The sequence below is a fragment of the Corvus hawaiiensis genome, chromosome Z (genome assembly GCF_020740725.1).
Source record: "Corvus hawaiiensis isolate bCorHaw1 chromosome Z, bCorHaw1.pri.cur, whole genome shotgun sequence".
Lineage (NCBI taxonomy): Eukaryota > Metazoa > Chordata > Aves > Passeriformes > Corvidae > Corvus > Corvus hawaiiensis.
Window position 1 is genome coordinate 12,115,986 of NC_063255.1, and position 19,796 is coordinate 12,135,781.

The 19,796-nt window shown below is 40.5% G+C and overlaps 1 protein-coding gene across 2 annotated transcripts in view; it reads left to right on the forward strand.

The window, feature by feature from the left end:
- The first annotated feature begins 250 nt into the window (after nucleotides 1-250).
- The window catches only part of LIFR (LIF receptor subunit alpha), a 51,547-nt gene continuing 32,001 nt past the window's right edge, over nucleotides 251-19,796 (forward strand). The window contains exon 1 of one of the 2 annotated variants that reach the window (XM_048290631.1): nucleotides 251-345. The gene's annotated coding sequence lies outside the window, so the exon portion shown is untranslated. Of the gene's footprint in view, nucleotides 346-533; nucleotides 804-19,796 lie in introns of those variants that run through there. The other variant, XM_048290630.1, reaches the window with a different exon arrangement.

Below are 19,796 nucleotides of genomic sequence, written 5' to 3' on the forward strand. Positions count from 1 at the left end.
AGGGCGCCGTCAGCCCGCAACCCCAGGCCGCTTCGGCCCAGCAGCAGCGGCGCTGAGGCAGCGGGGCCGAACCGGGCCGTGCCGGGCGGCGGGAGGCGGCGGTGCCTGGGGCAGGGCCGGGGGCGACGGCGGGCGGTGCGCGGCGCAGGCTCCTCCCGCGGGCAGCCCGCCAGCCCTGCTCCTCCATCCCTCCCTCCCTCTCTTTGCCTCCTTCCCTCCCTCCGCGGCTCCATCCCTCCTTCCTGTCGGCGCTACGCACTGCTGCCGCCGGAGCTGGGCCGCGCCGCGCACCGCCCGCGCACCCGCGGCATGCGGCCCCCTCAGGGCACGGCCGGGCGGCGCCGGGTGAGTGCGGGACCGCGCCGGGCGCGCACTCCCGGCCGCTCGCACCTGGGAGGGGGCGGCCCGAGGGGCGCGATGATGGATGTTCCCTTCATCCCTCCCTCGCTCTGCCCGCCCCGGGGAGGTGCCGGCCGGGAGGGGCGGAGGGGGGGGCTGGCAGCCCCGCCGCGACCCAGCGCGGCGGCGGGGATTTTCGGAGACCCCCCCCCCACCCCCCAGCTGCCTTACCGCTGTCGTGCGGCTCGGGGCTCGGCCGGGGCTGGGGACAGGTGGTGGCGGTGGCGGCGGCCGTCGGAGCCGGTGCGGGCGCAGACCGCGGCAGCCTCCCTCGGGGGCGCGGGGGGAGACCGGCGGCTCCTCTCTGCCGCTGCCCGGAGTCTGCGACTTAAATAGAGGCTGTGTTTTGTCAACAGCTCATTCTACTGGCTGGCAGGTTGGCTGGCTCAAGGACTGAGCAGCGGGTAAATACTATTTATGCCTCTTTTTGTGATTTTATTTTAATTTTAATTTACTTTAATTTTATTTTATTTTATTTTTAAGTAAGTAGCACCCTTTTGAAAAAATGGACCTTAGGAAGGGACTCCAGAGCCTCTTCTGTGTTTGAGGAACATCCAGACATGCTGGGCGCCTCGCTGCACACTGGCTGTACAGGGACTCTGGCACAGTAGCAGCTGTGTCTGTTTTGAGTAATTGAATTTGTAATGTGTGTAGATATCGTATTTGTAAACGATCTCTCAAAGCCTTTGAGGTAGTTCTGTAAAGAACATTATTCCCTTGTTAAAATTCAACATGTAAATTTGAATTGAGTATGCTTGTGCTAGCATGCTGTGTGTTACTTCAGTAGGAATTGGTTGTTGGTTTTTCAATTGTCCTTGGTGGTGAATGCCTCGGAAGATTGCTATAAATGGGAGCGAAGATCTAGATAGGTATTATAACCATCTAATACTGGGGAGACTGCGATGGTGAGCTGTTGTGTAGGAATTGTCACTTTGATTCTTTTTGACAATTACCGTTGCAAAAATAGTCAGATATTTATATTCCATTGTCAAGGCAATGCCCTGTCAAATTTCTTTCAGGGAAGCCTGGGAATTGGGTAGATTTCTGCTGTATTTGAAACCCAGCTTGTTACCTAAGTAAGGCAGTGTGACTCGTCTTTGGCATCTCACCTGGAAGTCCATTCTGTCTTTTTTCCTTACTATTCAAGAATTCTTTAAATTCTTGCTAAACCCTTAGTTCAACCCCACAGCATGAACCCACACTGTTAATAAGACTGAGCAGGTTTAGTAGCTGTGGGAAAGATTAAACTCTATGTCATGCCATGTTCCTTCTCAAATCAGCATGTGGCAATGCCTGCTGACACGGTATGTTTTTTGTGGTGTAGATCCATCAGTGCCCACATGCTTTATATATAAAGCTTTGCACATCATGTAGGGAAGAATGCATGAATGCCTTGATATGCAAAAAGTCTGTGCTTAGCTTATCCTTAGCTCATCAACTGTTTTATGCTGCACGGTTTTGGTGATAAAGATAAGCTTTGATTTCTGTTGACTTCTGTACATAAAGGTGAGAATAGACATAGAAATCTCCTGCGTTTGGCCACAATGTGAATCAAGGTCAAAACAAAAAAATATCTTTGATGAGGGGAAGGATTTGGAAGAGACAGGAGCAAATGCCATGAGTGTATCCGCAGAATGAGTAGCAAGCACCATATCTGTACTTGATTGGTATTTCTCAGCATGAGCTGCTGGCCATTAGCTGCAGATTACTTCTGAGAGGACTAAGAAAAGACAGTCTAGTGTCAGTAGACTGCAGGGCTGTGATCTACCCTGGAAAATGTTGCAGAAGTTCACAAAAGGAAAGCTGAAAAATCACTAAGTTGGAGCTGGTTTCGAACATAACTTTTAGGGAGTCAGTAGATAATCTGATTTTTGTTTGCTTTCTGTTTACTAAGTCTTTGCATCCTTTCATCTTATCGCTGTTTCACCTATTCAAACTTTTATCAGCATTATTAAGTGATAACAGTTTCCATTGTGCACTCTCCAAATACGCCACTTTAGTCACCTAGAGCAACCAGTGGCAAGCATTATCTGTGGGTTAGATTGTGCAAAATCCCTTTACAGGTGTGCTGAGGAAAGGGAGAGACTTAACCTTTAGGTGAGGGCATTCTTGCCAAAGGCAAATCAGGAATACATGGGAACAGCCATATGGGTGGAGATGCTCCTCTGAAAGAGAGGAAGACTTTTTCACAGGTGGCAAAGCTGCTGCTGCTGCTACTCTAGCAGGTATTCATAGGGCTCTAATTTTCAAGTGCTTGTTGAGTTACAATCTGTGGCTGTAACGTCACATCTATTTCAGTGTCGTGCAGCTCAGTGCTTTAGAAAAGGTTAAAAAAATACCTGAATTTATTAACATCCATAGGTAATGCTAGAACAGAATCTCTAAGTGTGTTAGAAACAGCTCTCTTAGAGTATGAATGTTGGATTACTTAATCCAGTGAATGTCTGACAGCAAATATTGTGCTTTATGAAGAGGATATATTTAAGCTCTATATGTTAGCAAGAATTTCATCTGAAAGATGAAACCTCAAGAAAAAAGTGTTTGGCAGTCTTAAACAACCTAGATGTTTGTAAATACTGACTCTATCTTGCAGAGTGTAGTATATCACAAGGCTGATGCAGATGGATTATGTTTTTCTTTTCCCCTGAGGTTTGGTTATGATTACTTTTTGACTATTAGGCATCAAATTTTTGTCTAAAAATAAGAAAAATAAATTGCTTCTAGATAAGACTTGAGAAGTGCTCTATGCTCCAAAGCTGGTTGATACATTTTATTCCATAAACAGTTTAATGTAAAAGAGGAAAATAATCCTTGGGACCAAGACCTAGAGACCATGGTCCCTCACTTCCAGTGAGTGCCCTCTCACAAGGACATGAGTTCTGCACTGGGTCAGTGGTTACTTAAGCTTCAGAGAGAAATGCAAACATCAGAAGAGCTGGAGGAGTCTTCATCCTGACTCATTTGTCACTTTGAGTAACCTCTGACGGTGGTCAGAGATGTTTCTGATACCCCAGCAAGTGCTGCAGTGACTGGGTTGCCTCAGAAAAAGGAGCACTCCTCCTGCTTTCTTCTCCTATATCTTTAACCAAAAGCAACTGCTTTTCTCTTTGGAACCTAATTCTTTGGTTTTGTGCTCATTTTATCTGTAGATGCATGCAGGGAGTAATTGCTTTGTGAATCTTGAGTGTTTAAGTATCAGGCAAGTGGTATGGCCCTGTCAAAGACAACACTGTGTCTGTGCGTGCTGATGCCTACAAAATTTATCATCACCTCTGCTTTTATTTTTTTTTCCTCTCTAATATTTACCTGCAGCTAAGTGGGATTTTGGAACATGTCTCCTTTAGGTTGAAGCATCAGAAGTCTGGGTTTTATATGTGCTTAAATGTCTTCAGGGATCATCAGCCAGAATTGCATGGATTTCTTCCAGAGTCATTAGCATGGCGATGATGAGGGCCATATAAATTCCTAGATAAACAGACCTAGATGAACAGACTTGCATTTTTAGGGCTTGAGGGACAACTAGGGTATCTATCACAAAGAAGTTCCCTCTATTCTTTGCCTTCCTTCCTTACTGACTTACAAACTAACAGATTTTAATTAGAATAAATGATCTTTGGAAGTTCTTGTCTCTCCCTGAGAAATATATCCAGGGACTGTTTTTCATACACATCATCATTTTTTTGCTGCTCATTGCTATCCTCCTTCCTCTGGAAAATTTGCAGTCCTTACATTTATGGACTGTGGGAGCCCTCCTGCTGTATGTCTGTAAGGTCCTTGAACTCCTGCAAGCACCAGAAGCTCAACAGGGGCTTTTTGCCACTTCGCTGCTGTCTGCCTTTCCCTGCTGCTGTCTCTTGGAATCCCTCCTAGTAGCAGGTTTCACTGTAAGCAGAAAGTGCTTAAGCTAAAAATAACTTCTAAGCCATTGGTATGAATGTTGGTCAGGGTGTAAGGTTTTGAAGGGCATATGTCCCCCCTCCTTTCCATGCACGGTCTGGAGCTGGCACTGGAGTGAGGTCAACTGTTGCTACAACAGAACCAGCTTTCCCTTATCCCACAGGCAGAGAACTGCTGAGTTGTCAGCTGTTGAGTCCAAATTGTGCCTTTTACCTCAGGGAGCACAAGTTATAAAAGCACATGCCATGGAAACAAGGACAGCATTGTGGCAATTCCCTGCTCCTTCTGCCTCACTTTCTACCCTGCCAAAAATCAGACCCTCAGCACAGCGCACAGCAGAGGATGGACTGCTGTGTTGGCAGGTTGGTTTTAGGACCACCTCCCCCCTCTATTGGGCCATGTGTTGTCAGGGAGCAATGTCCTTTCTCATCTGTACCCAGCAATTCAGGAGCAGTTTCCTGCAAAACGAAAAGCACAGCCTTTCAGCCAGCCTCAGTCTCCTGAAATTTCCTTAAGTAGATAGTGTTTTCTTGAGGTTGATTTTATGTTGCAGCATTCTCTCCCCAGCCAGCCAGTTTCAGTGATACAGTAACACTGGTTAGGAAATGGCAAGAGGTGTTTTTTTAGTTTTTGGTTGGAGTTTTTTAGTTTGGTTTTTTTGGGTGTTTTTTTGTTTTGTTTTGTTTTGGAGGGGGATGGTTCTGTATCGATGAGTAATGTTATGCTGGTGTTACCTGCCAGTATAGCTTACTGCATTTTGATCATCAGTCAAAAGTACTTTCTTTTGGAATATACATATATGCCAAAAATAGAGGTATACCTTTGTGCTTGCTTTGTACCTACAACTGCACTTATAACAGCTTTATAATATTGACTGAATCTTGATAGTTTCATATCAAGGTTGCTTGGTAGTTTGTAGTGAGTAATCATGAAATTTAAATAAAGCAATGTATTTGAGTGTTTTCTTTAGGTGATAAACACTGTCTGAAAAGTATGCTGGAATACTTCTTATGCTTGCATAATTTTGTCATTATTGCACAAGTTGCTTAAAGGTATAATAAAAGTACAAGTAACAGGAGTGGTTGAGGGTGGTTTACACTGTCAGTCTGGCTCAGAAATAGTCCATGTTTTACTTCTGGGCCTCAGCCATCAACTTAAGCGACTTTTGCTCCCTGAATAAATCAGCTACTTCCCTCCAAGAGGAAATGCAGGCTCAGTTGACTGTACATAACTCAGGCACAGTTAAGCATTTTTTCTGGATGGTGTGGATATGGCCTATGGCAAGGTTGGCTAGGGCGGTGAGCAGAGCAAGCCAGCTCTCTCCTAGCTGGCTTGATGCCCTTGAATGCCCCCCACATTGTGCCCTTGGGCATCACACATCTTTCAGCCTAAAGCTTTAAAGATTGCTCTTTCTTCATTTCAAACACTTTGAACATAGAAGCACAGAAAAAGCTGTTTTGGAGCCAGATGGTAACCCAGGCCACTTACTGCAAAATGTCTAGGGTGGTCTCAAAAAGTGAGAAGGTGAGCACATCTGCAGCATTTAGGCTGTGGGTGAAGATACCTCCACACTGCAGTGCATCAGGGTGGTCTGAGAATATCTGATATTCATATTTTCTTTACCTTTATTAGCTGCATTTCAAATTACTTCCATGTTTGAGAGTTGCAAATCTCACATGCCTTGGAGAACCCAGAGGAGAGGAAAATTTGAACAAGTGGAAGAAGAGTCTTGGCTCTGCTCAGCATGGGGCAGGTCTGCCTTTGGGGGTTATTTGGTGGTATCTGGCTTCGCCTGGCAGCCGTTCTCCTTTCCAAACAGGACTTAGCACAGTCACCCAGAAGCTCTTGTGCCAAGACAGCAGTGTTGCTCATCATGTGATTTAACTCTGTTTGTATGGCAGATCATGGTTTTGCCCTTCTTGAACTGGGTTATCTAACGGCCTCTCTTAAGTATAAAATCAGTGAGGACAGAGATTCAAAATATCTTTCTTAAATAATTGGTTTTAATATTACTGCAGGGCAAAAATGCTTCCTAAATCAAATGAACTTAGGAAGAAAATTATAATGGTCAGTATTATAGGTGGAGTTTCTGCAGATTCTGAAGCCCAAAGGTGAATGTAAGTTATAAGTATTCCAATTGTAACTAATTTTCACAATAATTCGTATTTTGGATCAAGTTCAGCACTTGCGGCAAGAGATGTTTGACCTCTGAGGTTTTTACAGCTACTCTGGAGCTAAAACCAAGGAGATAAGCTTCTAATGTTTAATCCTAGGCAGAAAAAAGAGAGGAGATGAAAGAAAAAAAAAAAAAAAGAAAAACTGATTTATTTATATTGTAGACTTCAGTGTTGGCTTGAGTTACGTGCAACAAAAACTGAAGTACTGTGTGTGTGAGGTGAACATAAATGTCAAACCCTTTTAGGGCTTCTCCTGGTTGTGAGGATAATAATATCTGTTCCCTAGAGTTTACCTGTTCCTCTTCCTTTTCCCCTCCTTCTCCACACATTTCCAAAGGTCATGGCTGTGGGAAGTCTTTAGTGCACAGGTCTCAAGGCACGTAACTCGTAATTCATCTGCTAGAGCAGCATTGTCGCAATTCCCAATATAGAACAGCCTTCTCCAGATTAAATGTGGTTGGTCTGTTTCTTTCTTCAAGATGATGGGAAATTTTTGACCAAATGTTGCCTCATATTTCAAATGACGGAATCAGTCTGGATGTAAATCCAGCAAGATGCTATATGATCCTTATTTTAAATCTTACCTCAAAGTTTGTATTTTGTCTCCTGTATATTGTCTTCCTTCAGCATTAAAATCCTTATTAAAGTGAGATCTGTGCATGATTTGTGCTAATCTGGTCTGACATTGGAGTCATGTGAACGAAAGGCTTTAATACAGGAAGACTTGCATTGAACCCATATTTAGAATTTCTTGATAATAGATCCAATCTTATCTTTTATTTCAGTCAGTTCACTGCTCCCTTGAAAAGCTTTGCCAATACTTAATTAGTTTTACTTCTCACAACGTTCACTTTTCAATGGAGGTCTACTACATGGCATTTCCTCTCATGTCTTAACATGGTGGGTTAAGTTTAAATCCTTTCTCTGTGTAGGTAATAGAGAACTGTGACCAAGTAACCTCTCTGAACTAAATGGTTGCATTGTTTTAGCCTTTGCAACAACAGACCCAAACTGCTCGAAGTAATAATTTGATCCCGAGTATAAATCGACTTTGTACTGGATGAAACCATTTCCACTGCTAATGAATGGCTAGTTTTTCTCTTGTGCTGTTGGATCAAGGGCTTTTGTAAGGTAGCCTGATCCATACAGAAAAAGTTGTTGTGACTTTAATTTTCAGTATCTTTTTTGTATTTATTTGCTTGAGCTGTGATAACTGATACTTTGAAAATTGAATGTTTTCCAGTTCCTTCTTCATATTTCAACTAATGAGCAATGCAGCTGGTGTTAATATGCAAAGAATGTATCGTTGAAAACGTTAGATTCTTGTCTGCTATCCTTTTGCCCTGGTGTATGCATGGTTGCTAATCAGTGTAGGTAGCTCTGGGCTGGAATTTGGGCAGTGATTACTGCAGGCAGAAATGGGAGCAAGCACTCAGCATTACAATAGCTGCTGTAGAATTAGGTCACTAACAGGCTTTCAGCAAAATAGTGTTAATTTTCCTCTCCACACACTCAAACATAGAATGTATAGTTATAATTCCACATCTTTTCTGAGTGATCCTCGAGTGTAGCATTCTTAGCAATGGTTTATATATGAGTCCTTCAACTTCAGGTGCCTCATGTGACTGCCCTGTTCAGTGATCACCTCTCCAGTACTGAAGACTAAGGAAAGAGCTCATGCAGTTGGGCTCCTGCCAACAGTGCAAATATAAGTTTGTGCGTACCTTCATTCATAAGTTAGAATTAGTCATATACTTTATGTGTTTGCAAATTCCAGAGCAATATGTGTATATATGTGGTTACTGAGGCTTATTATCTTGCATAAATCTGCAGTGAGTTAGTCATGAGCAGCTCTCCTTGGCTGTGAAATGCTCTCTCATCAGAGGACACAGGTGATCTCTGATAGCATTTAGCTGCTTGTTTCATGAGACCTGAGAACTAAGATGAATAAGGTCCTGCAATCTAAACCCAGATTTTTGATTAGCTGATCACATTAAGAATTTAACAAGTGTTGGTAAAAATTGTCTCCATTTGATCTCTTCTTTTGAAGCAATGACCATTAATTTTTGCCATCTTTAATGATGGTCAGTTGTTTTGGTTTGGTTTTAGTTTTTAAAATTTTCTTATTTGGACAAAATATGGTATTTGTCACTTGCATTCTTAATACCTACACATATATCTGATCTTTTTAAGCTCTTCTACTGTGCCTTGCAAGTATTTTCTGTATATACTGTTCCAAAGTCAAATACTTATATCCTTGAGGCATCTGCATTGACATCTAAATATGTTTTGCATTTATAGTCCTTGTGCAGATTCTGTGAATAGTATGGGAAGTTGCAGAAATGGGAAAAGCAGAGTACTCTTCAAAGATGTTTGAGATGGTGTTATTTGTATAATGCTTTGTGAGTTCTAATGACTTGCTTCGTGGTGAGATTGGCACAGGCTTTTGTAGAAGAATATTTCAAACAAGGAAGAAAAAGCGATGTGTTGGTGTTTCATACCATAAAATTAAAAGTTCTGCCAGTTTCTGGGTTTAGAAAGGTGAACTTGTAAGGATGTGCTTGGCCTCATGCATCATGTGCTGTGTGTCTGGATAGACCTGATTAGATGCATGAAGAGCAGAACTTTTGCTAAGGAATAGAATACTGGAATAGAAACTAAAAATAAACTGAAACAGAATATGATTCATGTAACTACACCCAGATTTTAGTTCTCCAGTTCTCCAGCTCTTCAGGTTCCCCTTGCCCCTGCCTTCTCTCCCCCATGTCTGGGCAGCCACCAGAAAGACCATTGAGAATTGTCGCACGTCTCTCTCTCCCGCAGTCGAGAGCACTTGCTCAGCGCTTTGGAAACAATAGCTGCTTCATTGCTGACTTGTGAAACAAAAAAGTTAAACATATCAGCAACAATGCATGAAAAATGTGATGAACTGCCTTCCACAGGAAGAGGTTTTTCATTCCACTGTGTAGGTATACAGAATTTATTGGTGTCAGAAGTTAATAAGTAAGAAATCCTTCTTCTTTGTGCTTTATCTGCCAGCTCAATACTGAGAGAAGTAAGATGTGCGATTTACTAATAATAGCAGGAAGGAAGAATCCTGTTAAGCAGAGATAGAAAAGTTGGAATGACTTGTGTGTGTAAAATCCAAGGTTGTTTTTTCCTCTCCTCAGCCCTTTTTTATAGTCACTCTTCAGAAAAGAAAAAAAAAAAGAGAACTTCAGGAGGTAAATCTCACTTTCAAAGGAGGATTGAGGGAGAAGAGGCAGATGCAAGTTACAGATGCTATAATGATGGTCATGTGAAAGTGATGTGAAGATGTGAGATGTGGCCTTAAAAATTTCTGTTTTGTTTCTTATTCTAAGCATGAATCATGTCAGAAGAGACTTGTGGAACTGACTCACTCTATGTCCTATTAGTAGCAGTCTCAATCTTGTAGGAGCTGCTTTCAGTTTTAAATGAGGTGCAGCATCATTACCCTTGCAGATGCTGCTGTCTCAGCACTTGCTGGTGGGTTATTTACAAGGACTCAATTCTCTGTTTTTCTTAGCTTCTAAAAGAAATTGCAGAAAAGCATTGTTTTATTTTACAGCAGTAAATATCATGGATCCTAGCCATTGTGCCTATTATTTAAAAATGTTCCTATCTTCATTGCTTTGTTTCTTTTGCTGAGCATTATCTTAATGGTGCAGAGTTTGCTTAAGTATTTTATCCCTGTTGAAACCAGGACAACATCCCTGCAAAGTACTTTCATAGCAGTATTTTCCATTCTGAGATGCTCCATGAAACACCTAAAGGGCTGGTAGGTTTTTTTTCATCAAGGAAAATAAAGGAACTTTATAAGATAGAAAAACCCATCCAACAGACAAAATACAAACTTCTCATTTAGATTATTCTGAAAAAACTTAGGAATTTTTCGCATCTTTGTTTTCTTTTTAGACAATGTGCTGCCTAAACTGAATGATCAGTCTAAATTACTTGGAAGGGAAAGCTGGGTGTTAATTTAATTGTAAAACAACTACATCTTGTGCCTTTGGCGTTGCAATAAGTGATTTGTTTCAGTTAGGGCAATACATTTAAGGAAGTGCTGCACATTTGTAGAGGGGATAACATGAAGGAACACACTAAAACTGAGGTGAGGCTGTCTGTTTCCTGGAAGCATCAAAGTCCATTAGACGGGTAGAAAGGATGACATGAAAGAGTCAGTTTATATTGAGACACTGGTTTGCTGTGCTGCTACAAGGTCTACAAGTAGACCATAAACCCTTTGCAGGGATCTCTGTGAGAGGAGCAGAGCAGAAAAGGAGGAGTAGTTGCCCTCAGACAGCTAGATTAGAGTGCCTGCATGTCTTTTGGGTCCTTGGCTCCAGTGGAAGCTGTGAGAATGAAGCAGCAAGAGAATGAGGGAGTACCATAAGCAGGCGTGAGAGTGAGGCCATGTATATGCATGAAGTGCATGGTTAATATTAATTTCTTATAGCCTGTGTCTATGAGATTTGATTAGGAAAGAGACCAGCTCTGAAGTATATCAACTGTAGAAGTCAATATTTGTATTTCTGAGTACTTAATTCCCACACTTTGCCACTTTAAAAGGAGGGATATGCATGTATATATGTGTAAGTGAAAAAGTCCAGGGGGGAAAAATATACAACTAAAACAGCATGTGAAGGAAATAAACAAAGGAAATACAACTGCTATGTAATTACACATGGACTGACTTGTTCTGATAATGTCCTACTGTATTGCAGACCTTCCTCCTTTGTCAAGATTGGAAGGGGAATGGCAGCATTGAAGGCCCACTTGGGAGCAGAGCAGACAGGAAAGTGTTTGCCCACCCCAGTGGAAGGGTGGTCATACATGATAACATCCTTCAGTATGTCTTCATATGATCTGTCAGCTACTTATTAAGAGTGGAACTACAACAGGGAGTGAGAGCTTTTAGTCTCAATAAAGATTAGTACAACAGGAATTTGTCAGAAAATATAGATCTATAGTTTCAGGAATTGCCCATTTCCTTGATTAGTAAAAAAAATCAATTTATTTCTCGTAAGTGACTCTCATTCCTTACATTCACTCTAAAAGGATATCACATAACTGTTGCTCTTTATTCTCAATATATTATTTAATGTGAAAGCCACATTTCAGCCTTTGATCTATTTATATGCTCCTTGTAAATATGAAGAGAGACTTTCTTTGGATTTGGTTCATTGTACCTTAAAAATAATTCAAATACCACAGGTTTCATTGTAAACAATGAAGGATTCCAGCCCTTGGGTCATTGCTGGTTTTTAAAAAAAACACACTTGGAATTGCTTCAGTAATTATCAGTGTTCTCTTATAAAACTAATTAGGCTTTTCCTGTGTTGGAAAGAAGATTAGAGGTCATATAGTTCAAAATAAGTTTTTGGACATTTCCAGATTAAGGAAAATAAACTCTTCATTAATAAGGTCAGCTTCTTTAATGTTTCTGAGTTCATAAGGAAGTATGAGCTGAAGAGAACCGGCAGGGACAAAATTATGACTCTTCTAAGGAACAGCAGTTTTATTCTGCAGTCTTTGTAAAGTCTGAGTGATGTGGTCTGGCTCTTGAACCTGACATTGAGTAAAATGCAGTTGACAATGTGGGCAAATGGCATTTTCCTCTGAAGACATGCTGTCTTGAGAGCTATACCGTGGCTAACAGTATCCTCCAAAACTGAAATGTGCTTTGGAATAATTGGATTATGTTTTCTTTCAGTTATGTGTCAGTAAAATGCAATCAGTACTGGAGCTGGGGGAAACCTTCTCCGTGTGTTTTCATTGGATCCTTGGTTTATCTACTGCAAAAAAAAAGAGGCTGCCTTTTTTTCTATGCTTTGCACCTGTATTAAGTATTGAAAAGGCATAGTGGGTAGCCATTGGAGTCATGATAAGAAGTATTTTTTAGTAATCAGACTTGTGTGCCTTTGCTCACTGTGCTTGTTCCATGCTGCATTGCAAAGCACAAGAATTCAAGGAAGTGTGTTGATTGTGATGTCACCAAATTCAAGCATATCAGGAAATGTGTGTAGCCGAATCAGATTTATACAAGTACATCCTTCATCTCCATACAATATTAATTTTCCAGTTGTAGTAAGTATCAAGAAAATTTTTGAATGGGTTAAAACAGAAGTGTGCAAGTGACTCTGAGTTGTTTCCTTCTCCTGCACAGCATAATAACCTAGAAGATCAAAAATTCTCTTTTGGCCAGTAGTGTCCCTTAACCTTCACCCCTTTGCTTTGTTCTTTGTTCAGATGATTAGGTGTTTTCCATCTGCACCTCTATGGCAGAAGAATCTGTGCTTGTTAATTTGAGCTGACTTCCTAAGGAAGCTGGGCTTATCTGATAATGTGTTGTCTGTCCTCTCACCCCTGCAGTAACCTTTGAACACACTGCTCAGGTTCACTTCAGTCAGGAGGAGGAGGTGAGATCTCAGCATACTGTGTCCTTACAAACTTGGTGAAACTCTGCAGTTGGAAAATGGCTGCAGAGTGAAGTCAACCTTTACTGGACTGCAATTCAAACCTCTATAGCATGCCTTTTCTGATGTCTAATAAGGCCTAGGGGTAATCCATAATAATATTGTCTTAATATGTAACAACAATAAATCATGAACAGGCTTGCAAATATCCCAAAACATATTTAGTCTATTTTTGATTGTATTTGGGTTCACTGTGTTTCTCAGAAGAGTTTGTTTTTTGTTGTTACCATCTGGAGAGCAGTGTTGTGCTCCTAGTAGTCATTGGTGTGCTTGTATTTAAACATGTACTCGATGACTAATTGATATGGCAAGGGTTTCCAAAATCAGGAGTGAGATGCCCAATTTTCCTTTGAAAGTGTCTTGTTCTTTTGAGTAGCTCACGCTAGGAACATTAAATGCAATGTCTGGCTTGGGAACTACTCATGTGGGGTACACTGAACAATACATGAAAAAATTACTCTAGTAGGACTAAGAGTTTTTAAATTAGCATGCAGTTTAACTGAAAACAGGCATAAATCAGTGAGAGCAAAAGGCAAAGTGTGCAAAACGCATATTTTGCTTGAAAAACAGAAAGTTACCTTTTGATTATGGTAGAAATAAATCATCAGTTCCTACAGTGTCTCTTTGCTTTGTTCTGCCCTTTCAGCCCACTGCTCTGCCTGACTGCTCCACCTCTTCAGTATCACTGTGCTTTTTTTGTCTCCAGCTCATCGGTCCCAGCAGGGGTATTCTTCCCAGTGGTCTCTGTCTTCTTCTTGTTTGGTGGGGTTTTTTTGTTTTACATCAGTAACACAAAGGAGTCTTCCATTGTACTTTCCAAATCCATCTCAAAATTGTATACATTGCTATGATTAAAGTATTTGATATCTGCTTCTGCTACGTATTTTCCTTTCTTTCAAAAGGCAGGTCCTGGGGGTCTCAGTTTCTCTGTGTGTGTGTTGTATAGTCCAGCAGGTACTAAATACTTTCATAAAATCACCCTTGACTTGTGGCACTTGTTCATGAATTTGTCATCTCATGTCCTTGCCAGGTAAAGGTGCTTCTCATGCAAATCACTACCTGGAAATACCCTGCAGCTCTTCCAGTCTGCAGCTTGCTTATTTGTATTTCCATAGTGTCTGACAGTCTTGGGATCAGAAAAAAAAAGGAAAAACTGAAAATACTGGAATGCATGTGCAGTTGCAAGTTTGCCTTACAACCTGAGACTGGTGACATACTTACCCTGTCTGGGGTGCACTTTTACCCTTGTTGGTAAAATTGCTTGCTAAAACACTTGCATCTGTAGGTGGTACTAGAGACCAGGAGCTTTAAAAATGTTGAAGTGTTGATCCTTATGTTGAGCTTGTGTGTTGTCTCCTGACTTCTCACTTCACCTTGCAGAGGCAGGCTGGGTGCCTGCAGTGGCTTTCCAGTATCTCAGAGGTGATGCTGCTGTTTGGCAGCTAGAGGAAGCAGTAAAGAGGGAATTTTTCTCCTTGTGCTTGACAGGAAAAAAACCCCACCAAAACAAATGTCTCATAAGACTGAAAGTTTGGCCTTGTGTACTCATGCACATTTACTGAATAATATATTAACACCCTGTCTTTGTTTTCTTTTCTTCCCCTGCAGATTAGGAAAAGACATTTGGTGCAGATAGGAAACTTAAATTATTTTATCAGCTTTCAGAAAGAGAAATAGCAGATTCTTAAATTAATTCCTCAAAACTGGGGAAAGCCAGATTCCCAAATGGGACTCAGTCTTCATTTATAAACGCATTTCAATGATTCATGTCCTGCAAATCTTTTATAAAGTGGAATGGTGCCATGTTATAAAACAGAGAGGGAAAGCCTGTATTTAGATTACTAGAGATTTTTGTCTCAACTTTGGAGATTTTTTCAAGGAGGTGGAAGAATGTACTCTATTAAAAAACAGCCAAGCTCTCTCTGCCTCAAATAAATCTTATTAATTCTTTTTTTTATTATTATTACTCAACTGGCTATAAAGTCAAAGATTGGAGGCTGTGGGATCAGCAAAGCTGTTCTAAAGAAAGCCAGTTCATCTTCTGTTTCTGTGTTCATTGCCTTTACTGTCAGCTGTATTGGCCATTTGCTTGGTTTCCGAGAAATGTGTACTTCTGGCATGGTTTTTCAGATAGGGGAATTTTTTTTTGGAAGCTTTCAGTTAGCAACAGTAGCATGCATAACTTGATATATGCATTTTTATGTGGATGTAAGTGTGTTTTCTTTCACTTTGAAGGTTGAAGTAGTATCTTTCAGCAGAGACAAGTAAAATGAGCTTTCTCCACCTGCTGAGCAGAGTAGTTTTTCTTCTAGCAAGGTTTGATCTAGGCACATACTTAGCACCTGCATTTCTGCCTGACAATATTTGGGATGATGGCTGTCTAGTATTGCCAAAAATTCAGCCTCTTATCATTCTCTACAATATTTTGGTGCTGTGCTATGTAATTATTTTTCTTGAGAGCTTTTAATGTTCCATTTGGTGGCAAATTGTTGTGACGATACCTTTAGCTGTGGAGGCAAAATATAAATTGTAGCTGGAGAAAATTTATCGACCATGAGACTTTTTCTTTTACATTTAATACATATATTTTTACTGTCTTAATGGTTTCATCTAGATTTCTCCACTTAGTTTCCCTAAACCTTTTGTATAAGCTGACTTTTTAACCATTTCTTTTCAGGTATCTGCTTCTGGAGCACAGTTTTATAGATAAAAACTCTGGCAAATAATCTTCAATTCACAGACATTTCTAAAAAACAAATCTGGAGGCTTGTGACTGTCAAATCAGGTTGCAGGCAGAAAGCAGTCTGGAAAGATTATTGTTTTTTTTTTTTCTTTAGCTGTTTTGTTTGTTTGTTTTCAAAGTGGTTTCCAAGCACTTGACAATGAAAAAGTTTGGAGACCAGAAAACTCAAAAGTACAACAAAGCTTTGCAGAACTTTTGTGCTTAGAGAACTGATCTGTTACAACTGACTAAGTGTAAAACACTTTTTTTTTTTTTTTTTTTTTTTTTTAAGAGAATTGAGCACTTGGTCAGCTGTGCTTGAAAAAAAGATACACGGAACCAATTAAGCCAAGAAATATGTAGTAACAGAGTCAGAAAGAGAGATACCAGTTATTTTCTGATTTCTCCTTTAAGAGGTAAAGTCTAAAGAGGCTGGTAATATCTTAGCTGCCCTCATTTTCTCAGTTTGTCATAGAACCTTTAACCTTCTTTACAGCTGACAAGGTTTTAAAGCAAAGCTGTCTACATGTATTTTCCCATTATTGTCTTGGAGAGCCTTCCCTTTCTGATCTATCTGATCACCAGTAGGTGCACTGACTGCATCAAAACATCTTTAAAAGTCATTTAAAAGTCTATGATGGCTACTGAGCTCTTTCAAATATAGGCCACCAACTGCTGGCTTCAGTGGTTAAGAATCTGAATCTAACTGTTCTTTTACTGTGTAAAAAGAAATTCAGAATTTCTTTTTTCTGACCACACGCACAAGGGTTCTTCCTCTACATGACATAAAGCCCTGGGCAGAAGTCAGGACATTCCCATGTGCTGTACCTTCCAACAGTTATTATGGAATCCTGCTTGTAGTAGCTGCTCTTAAAAAAGGGCAGTATACACTGCAGCCTGTCATGCCTTTGCTGTTGGTATGGCATGAATTTGCATGTGAATACTTTTTATATACACCCACAGTTTTTTTACTTAGCAAAGACTTATTGGAGGCTCTTTCCATATTTTAAAATTTCAAAAGAGAAAGACCTTTTCAGGCAAAGGCTTTAAGATGAATTTGCTGTGCAAATACACTCATGCTCAGTCAGGAGATTTGCAGTCCATTTGAGGATGAGATTGAAGTCTGAAGTACTAAATAAACAGCTATGTGGCAGCTTTGTACAGTATCCAAGGCTGGATCACACACCGAAATTAAGTCAACAAGGTCTGAATGTAGGAGAAAGCAAATATGGCATGGGCTGTGTAAACACATAGGTTTGCCTTAGGAAAGTTCCTTCATTGTTCTTGATAATGCTCAGGCCTCAGGGCAGAGATATTTCAAAACTGTGGATACAGCAGCTTTGGTTCACAGAGAAATGTTTATTCCAGGAATGATCAGAAATCTAAAAAGTGAGACTGTGAAATGGTGAAAAAAAATTGGAGTTTTTAAGGGAGGAGCTATTGGAGATCTGATATCAGTCATCTTCTATGTAAGAGGTTGCTGCAAGGCAGAGGATAAACTGTTCTTTGTCTCCTGGATATAGGACAAAGTAATGTGCTTAAAATGGAGCAAGAGATAGTTGTGGAGCACATTTGAAACACTGATGATAGTGCCAGTGAAGTGATACAAATACATTGCCCAAGGAAATGAGATTGTTATGGGATGTTCTATTGCTGATATTTTTTTAAGATGGACAACTGTTAAAAGTGGTTTAATTCTAATAGCTTTTTCTGGTGGAGACAATGGGCCTAGCCCCCTTCATACCATTTTTAAAAACAAAGACCGGCAATGTAAAGACATTTACATTTAGTAACAACTGCTCTTGTTGTGCTCCGGCCAACAATGGTCAAGGTTTTGCCTTCTTCTGACAATGTTGAGCTTTCTTGTCCTACATAAATATCCCTTACTCCTAAGAGTGCCTCTGTCTAGAGGATAACATGCTTTTGATATCTTTCAGGGTAAGGAAAAACACCCTTTCCTTGTTTGATTTAGTCTTGAACTGATGGAAGACAGCTTTCATCAAAAGAAAGGAAACTTCCTATTTTTAAAGTACTTCAGTTATTTTGTAACTTTGTAATTAAAACAAACCTATAAATGGGAATCTTCTCTCCTGACTAATGGCCTTTAATTATGTGACATGAGGCTTCTAATTGCCAACTTTTCAGCAAGTTATAAAATATGTCTGAGAACACAGGAGCCAGGGAGTCTATTCTTGTTACGAAAGTTTGTGGTTTACAAGACTCTCATCATACCCTGCATGAGACTACATAGGTTCACTTCTGTGCCTGACTCTGAAACTGAAATTAAAACTGTGCTTTGAATTAGGAGAACTTGGTATGACTCAGATTTCTTGTAATGCACTGCTATGATGTTACTCTTAAAAATTTTTCAGTAGGAGGACAACTCAGTAAGCTATGTGTTGAAAGAGGTGCAGAAAACCAGATTTTGTTAGAATACACACACACACACACACACACACACACACACAGAGTTGCTGAATCTACCTCATAAACCTGGCATGACCAAACAGGTTTTGCACAAACCTACACAGGTAATGTGTTTAGAGGGTTGGGAATAATATGAGAGGCTTGGGATTTAATTACTATCACAGTTCTCTCTCCTTCATATGGCATCAGGGCTTTTTATTCTTTCCTAGACTTTGCCAGCTGATAGGGGTCTGTCAATCGATTGCGATATAGAGCTTGAAATTTTGGGTTTGGACTTTTCTGCAAACCGGAAATAGCCTTCAAAGAAGTCCTCAGAAACAGATAAAATTTACATATGCTTCACAAATATAAATCAGTCATTTTATTCATGTAACTCCCAGGCCTGAGTGGTCTTCAAGTTTTGTATGAAGTTAAAGTCTTGTGAGCAAAGTTTAAACCTGGAGATAACATCCCATATTTTCATTAATAGCATGGAGAAATACAGTCTGAAGACTCTGAGATATACCAGAATGCAGTGGGGGAATTTGGCACAGAGACTAATATATTTTATATGCTCATTGGTTCTTGATTCATCTTTTCCTGGATTTGTCAGCCTCTGCTCCTGATTTGGCTTTTAACAAGTTGCACAGCATGGATATTACAAATTAGGAGTATATGAATGATACTGGCTGGGGGCAGTGTAGCTTAAATTAGTGTGTGTTTAATGAGGTTTTCAAATGGTTTGAGAACATGCTGAAATTAAAATAACTATTATGTGTTATGAGTGTCCCTCCATATGTAACAGTGGTCTTTTCCATAGCATTTCCTGGGCCTTTCCTTCAGACTGGTTATTGCAGACCAAGAGAAAGAAGAGAAATGGCCTCTTTTGAGCAGCTCTGGATTATTTAGCATAGTGCTGCTATGTTTCTCCTTGCACAGTGCAGATTGGTAAGGGACAGAAGAGCTCTTCAGCCATTTCCAGCTGTCCCCTAAGGGAGGATTCCTTACAAAAATAAACAAAAACCCAAACTAATAAAAATACATAGTTGTATTGCAGGGATGAGGGAGCACACTCCTTGTGGCGCAGGAGACTTCAGTGAAAAGGGGTTTCTTTTACAATTACAGAGGCTTTTAGACAAAGTTTGTTGTTCTGCCAGTGATGTTCATCTGGCTTTGGAAGATATTTCTGAGTCAAGGTCAGGAGCGTTTCAAAATCTGAGCCTGGACAAAATGGGAACAAAGCTGTAGGCTTGGTCATATTCTCACATGAAAATGGCCCAGCTCCTGCTGTTGGTTGCTGAGAGGAGTCCTCTTGCTACCTGGTGTCTGGTTATGGTGTCTGGAAGGGTGCTCAAGTCTTCATAGATTGAAGCAGGGAAACCATGCACCAGGAATTGACTGAGCTTTTGGATAGGTTTTCCTTCAGTTTTTCCTTTTTGAGAACAAAATCTGAAGGTAGTTGATGTATGGGTGGAACTGAATGTGTTGCCTGGGTCCTGCCGAACAGCTGAGCTTCCCTTTATAAAACAAGAAACCTGTTAATCTTCAATGGACACACTAAACATCCAGATAAGTTTTTACTCCAAGGTCAGTAGTTGCAGCGACAAGTATCTTTTGATAGAGAAATGGCTCACTTTTTTTTCCCCATTATTTTTCCTCCAGGGGTTATTAGTTAGCACTGTATTGAACCAGTGATCC